The sequence below is a fragment of the Xylocopa sonorina genome, unplaced genomic scaffold, assembly GCF_050948175.1.
Source record: "Xylocopa sonorina isolate GNS202 unplaced genomic scaffold, iyXylSono1_principal scaffold0117, whole genome shotgun sequence".
Classification (NCBI taxonomy): Eukaryota; Metazoa; Arthropoda; class Insecta; order Hymenoptera; family Apidae; genus Xylocopa; species Xylocopa sonorina.
Window position 1 is genome coordinate 182,398 of NW_027490188.1, and position 5,786 is coordinate 188,183.

Consider the following 5,786-nt stretch of genomic DNA (forward strand, 5'->3'; position numbering starts at 1 on the left):
TCAAAAGAATGTAAATGCGACACTTACATGCTAGGAAATAGCGTTTGCAGATGTCTACGTATCGTAGCAATAGAGTACTAATGCTTCTTAAAACGAGATGTCGCATTTCATTCCTATGTTTCGTGATAAGATATACTATTCATTGTAGAGTGTTATGTATACCTCGTATTCACTTCAATGGAATGTAAGTGAGACATTTCCTTGCTAGGAAATAGAGTTTGCAGATGTCTACGTATATTAGCAATAGAGTTCTAATGCTTCTCAAAACGCGATATAGCACCACATTCCTATGTTTCATGATAAGATATAATATTCATTGCGAATTGTCATGTATATCTCGTATTCACTTCAAAAGAATGTAAATGCGACACTTCCATGCTACGAAGTAGCGCTTGCAGATGTCTACGTATCGCAGCAATAGAGTTCTAATGCTACTTAAAACGAGATGTTGCATTTCATTTCTATGTTTCGAGATAAGATATAATATTCATTGCGAAGTGTTATGTATGCCTCGTATTATCTTCAAAAGAATGTAAATGCGGCACTTCCATGCTAGGAAATAGCGTTTGCAGATGTGTACGTATCGTAGCAATAGAGTACTAATGCTTCCTAAAACGAGATATCGCATTTCATTCCTATGTTTCGTGATAAGATTTAATATTCATTGTAGAGTGTTATGTATACCTCGTATTCACTTCAAAAGAATGTAAATGCGACACTTCCATGCTAGGAAATAGCGTTTGCAGATGTCAACGTATCGTAGCAATACAGTTCTAATGCTTCTTAAAACGCGATATCGCATCTCACTTCTATGTTTCATGCTAAGATATAGTATCCATTGCGAAGTGTCATGTATATCTCGTATTCACTTCAAAAGAATGTAAATGCGAAGCTTCCATGCTAGGAAATAGCGTTTGCAGATGTCTACGTATCGTAGCAATAGAGTTTTAATGCTACTTAAAACGAAATGTCGCATTTCATTTCAATGTTCCGTGATAAGATACAATATTCATTGTGGAGTGTTATGTGTACCTCGTATTCACTTCAAAAGAATGTAAATGCGACACTTCCATACTAGGAAGTAGCGTTTGCAGGTGTCTACGTATCGTAGCAATGGAGTTCTAATGCTTCTTAAAACGCGATATCGCATCTCACTACTATGTTTCATGATAAGATATAATATTCATTGCGAAGTGTCATGTATACCTCGTATTCACTTCAAAAGAATGTAAATGCGACACTTACATGCCAGGAAATAGCGTTTGCAGATGTCTACGTATCGTAGCAATAGAGTACTAATGCTTCTTAAAACGAGATGTCGCATTTCATTCCAATGTTTCGTGATAAGATATAATATTCATTGTAGAGTGCTATGTATACCTCGTATTCACTTCAAAAGAATGTAAATGCGACACTTCCATGCTAGGAAATAGCGTTTGCAGTTGTCTACGTATCGTAGCAATAGAGTTCTAATGCTTCCTAAAACGAGATGTCGCATTTCATTCCTATGTTTCGTGATAAGATATAATATTCATTGTAGAGTGTTATGTATACCTCGTATTCACTTCAAAAGCATGTAAATGCGAAACTTCCATGCTAGGAAATAGCGTTTGCAGATGTCTACGTATCGTAGTTCTAGAGTTCTGTGCTTCTTTAAACGCGATATCGCATCTCACTTCTAAGATTCATGATAAGATATAATATTCATTGCGAAGTGACATGTATACCTCGCATACTCTTCAAAAGAATGTAAATGCTTCACTTCCTTGCTAGGAAGTAGCGTTTGCACCTGTCTACGTATCGAAGAAATAGAGTTCTGATGCATCATAAAACGCGACATCGCACCTCATTTTTATGTTTCATGATAAGATGCAATTCTTTGCAACGCGTTAATTATATCTCGGCAGCACTTCAAAAGAATGAAAATTCCACAATTCCTTGCAACGGAATAGCGTTTCTAGATGTCTAGATGTTTCTAGATGTTTCATGATAAGTTGTAATATTCAGTGCAATGCGTTATGTATATCTGGATAATACTTCAAAGGAATGTAAATCCCACACTTCCTTGCTACGGAATTGCGTTTATAGATGTCGACGTATCGATGCAATAGAGTTCTAGTGCTTCATAAAACGTGATATCGCATCTCATTTCTATGTCTCATGATAACATGCAATATTCAATGTAGATCCTTATGTGTATCTCGTCTACACTTCGAAAGAATGTAAATGCCACACTTCGTTGCTACGGAATAGCGTATTTAGATGTCTACTTATCGAAGCATTACAGTTCTAATTCTTGATAAAACGCGATATCGTATATCATATCTATGTTTCATGGTAAGATATAATTTAATGCAATGCGTTATGTATACCTCGTCACTATTTCATGAGAATGTAAAGCCCACACTTCCTTGGGACGAAATAGCGTTTCCAGATGTCTACGTATCAAAGCAATATAGTTCCAATTCTTCATTAGACACGAAATCGTATCTCATATCTATGTTTCATGGTAAGATGTAATTTAAAGCAACGCGTTATGTATATCACGTCTACACTTCAAAAGCATGTAAACCCCACTGTACCTTGCTGCGGGATAGCGTTTCTAGATGTCTACGTTTCGAAGCAATAGTGTTATAATATTGCCACCATTGTGGCGCTGCGGAGGACTCGGCGCGGCACACTCTTCAGGAGTGTCCTGCCTGGGAGGTGCCGCGTCGGGCATTAGCGGCGGAGATGGGTACAGACCTCTCTTTGCCGAGCATCCTGTCTGTGATGCTTGGTCGTGGGAGCGTCGTGCGGGCCATGATCTCCTTTTGCGAGGAGGCCATGGTCGCGAAGGAGGCCGCCAAGCGTGTCAGGGAGCAATCCCTGCTCGACGCTGCTCAAGGAGTCGGCGTCGTAGACGTTTGCCCCGTTTCGCCTCACGGTATGGGGGGCTTCTACTTTAGGGTGGATGTCGCTCCTAAGAAACCTTCGCGGGGCGGAACTTCGCCACCTTCCCCGTGCCTGCGTGTCATGATGGTGGCCATTACGCCTCAGGGGCCACGATTCGGCATTTGTCGGGCCGTGGTATCGAGTCTGACGCACCCGGGGCACCCAGTGCGTCCGGCCCACGCCTGGCCCGAGGCATCGACGACGGCCGTGCGGTGTGGACCACTTAGGTCGTGCCCCACGTCTTTGCACGGGTGTCGTCCGGGGGGCGCGTTCGGTCCGATTGGGGGATTTTTCCGAACATTGCACGAGTCCTCCGGGACGGGAGTGGTGGCCGCGTGGCCCAGCCATTGCTCATTCCTCAGACGGGGACCACACTCCTCTCGGGGAATGGGATCCTCCCAGTCACCATGGAGGACCCCGGCGCGGCAGGGGACCGGACTTGTTCGTCCAGAGTTCCCGGTCCCCTCCCAGCAGCGCCGAGATCGATCACCGTGGGATTTTAGCCGGTAAGTGTCCGGCATACCCCCGGAGTTCCCCAGCTCCGGGAGATCCATGAGGATTTCCCCACGTTAAAAAAAAAAGGCTAGTTTTAGGTTTGGTTTTATTAGATGGGGTTCAAGTTATATTAGGTTCAAGTTATTCTGGGTTCAAGTTATACGGGTATCGAGTTTAAAGTTTATGTTATACGGCGTTTGATTTTAAGGTTCAAGTTATACGGGGTTTGATTTTAAGATTGAAGTTATACTGGGTTTGAGTTTAAGGTTCATGTTGTACGGGGTTTGAATTCGTGCTAGGAGCGCGCGTGGTGTCGTCGCGCGTAACCTGTTAAAGATGGTCGATAGTACCGTTCCTTTCGGAGGGGACGATTCGTCGGGAATAGCCCCGGTTGTCAAGAGTCTAAGATACCCAGCGACCTTTCGAAGTTGCGAGCTTTCGAATCATTTATGCTCGCTTCGTGTCGTCGGGTGAATATATAGACCGCTCGAGGCTGTGTTGGGCGAATGGTAGAGTGTCCTAACGAATGTACGAATTTTTTTTCGTTTACCTGAGCCTTGTTGGAATCGAAACGACTGGATGGTATTGGAATTTTGAAGAGACCGTTGTCGTCGTTGTTCGTTCGGAGGGGACGATTCGTTGCTCGCACCAAGCCTCGTTGTCGAGAGTCTGAGCAAAACCTGCCGTTGCGAGATTGAATAATTTTATACTCGCTTCGTGTTGCCGGGGAAAGCTTTTATAGACCGCCTCGAGACTGTGCATGAAGGCGACGAATGTCCCATCGATGATAACATTATTATGTTCACTCGAATGAGAGCGTCCTGCCGATCTTGAAAGCAATACGCCGCTGTGTGTTTGGTTTTTTTTCTTCTTAGTTCGACGCGCGCGTTCGTTCCAGAGGGGACGATTCCGCGTTGCCCGTTGTCCTCGTTGTCGAGAGTCTGCAATCCCGCCGTTGCGAACTCGAACAGTTTATGCTCGCTTCGCGTTGTCGGGAGGAAAAAGACCGCCTCGAGACTGCTGGTACAAATTCGGAGGAGTCCTAACGAATTTTTGAAAGATTTTTTTTCTTCATACCTGGACGCGCGTGTGCATTTTTCGTAACTTTGAGGGAGACCTTGCGCGCCAACCACTGGCGTATGCGTTTCATCCGTAGGACCGATATATCGTGTCGCCTCGAACTCCGTCGAGAGGTGAAAGCCGCCACGGTTCGGCGACGCCCGCGTCTCGTTCACCGGAGACGATTGGGTATCGACTTGTTCGAACTTTAGTACCAAGAGACTTAAAGATCAATAAAATATACATATACGATTACCCTGAACGGTGGATCACTTGGCCCGTGGGTCGATGAAGAACGCAGCTAATTGCGCGTCAACGTGTGAACTGCAGGACACATGAACATCGACATTTCGAATGCACATTGCGGTCCACGGATACAAATCCTGGACCACGCCTAGCTGAGGGTCGTTCCCGTAACCAAAATACTGCTTGCGTTGCGCTTCGTCGAATCTGTTTTCCCTACGGTGCTCGAATCTGCTCGCCGTCGTTCATTCTCGATTTAAATTACGAACGTTTCTTAGTTCGGGCGGCACCGAGAAAAGGAGGAAGAGAAGCGATACACGACGTACGAGCGATCGTTGGACGCTCGTCTGAGTCGTCCGTGACCGTGCCGAGGCAATCTGCGATTGGCAACGTGTGTGCGCGTGCAGGGTGCGTAAACGTGTTCATGGAACTGGACGGTGTGTCAATTAGGAACACGCGTGAGTTCTTCGTGGCGTCGTGAGTCGTCCGTTAAACAGGCGACCGCCCACGGGGAACCGCTTTGATCGTGTTTCGATTGCCGATTTTGTTCCGTGTTCCGAATTCGCACACCCGCCACACGCATCGCCTTCACCTGCCTTTAGCGCACGATACGAACATGCCGCGCGCTCGACGTCGTTTAAAATGAATTTTTTTTCATGCCGCAAGAGCGCGGATGAATTCTCGGTCGAGAGAGAAGAGATATATAAGAAAGAGAGCGACATCGTCGTAACGCGAGAGATGATCATGCGCATCCGATCGTTCGAAGTTCTCCTCGTACAGCCCCAGGGTGTTCGATCAGAATAACCCGTTATCTCTGTTCTCTCCGCGTGTGTATAACATGTTCCGCGAGGGAAAAAAAAGATCTCTCACGCGGAACGTCACTCGGACATAGGCCGTCAATGCGTTGTAATGTCGTAACGTTATTCGTGAGGGCGCTCCAACTCGGCCTGTCCTTCGTTCTGAAGGATCAGGGTAATAAAATCGGGGGAAAAGGAGCCGCTCCGTTTCGATCTCTGCGTGTAACGCGCGGAAGGTGGAACCGTTGGAGAGTATAA

The 5,786-nt window shown here is 45.7% G+C and overlaps 1 non-coding gene across 1 annotated transcript; it reads left to right on the plus strand.

Annotated features, from left to right (window-relative positions):
* The first annotated feature begins 4,741 nt into the window (after nt 1-4,741).
* LOC143432385 (5.8S ribosomal RNA) lies at nt 4,742-4,896 on the plus strand. The gene has a single exon (XR_013103000.1). It is a non-coding gene; the product is annotated as a 5.8S ribosomal RNA (ribosomal RNA).
* The last annotated feature ends 890 nt before the right edge of the window (nt 4,897-5,786 follow it).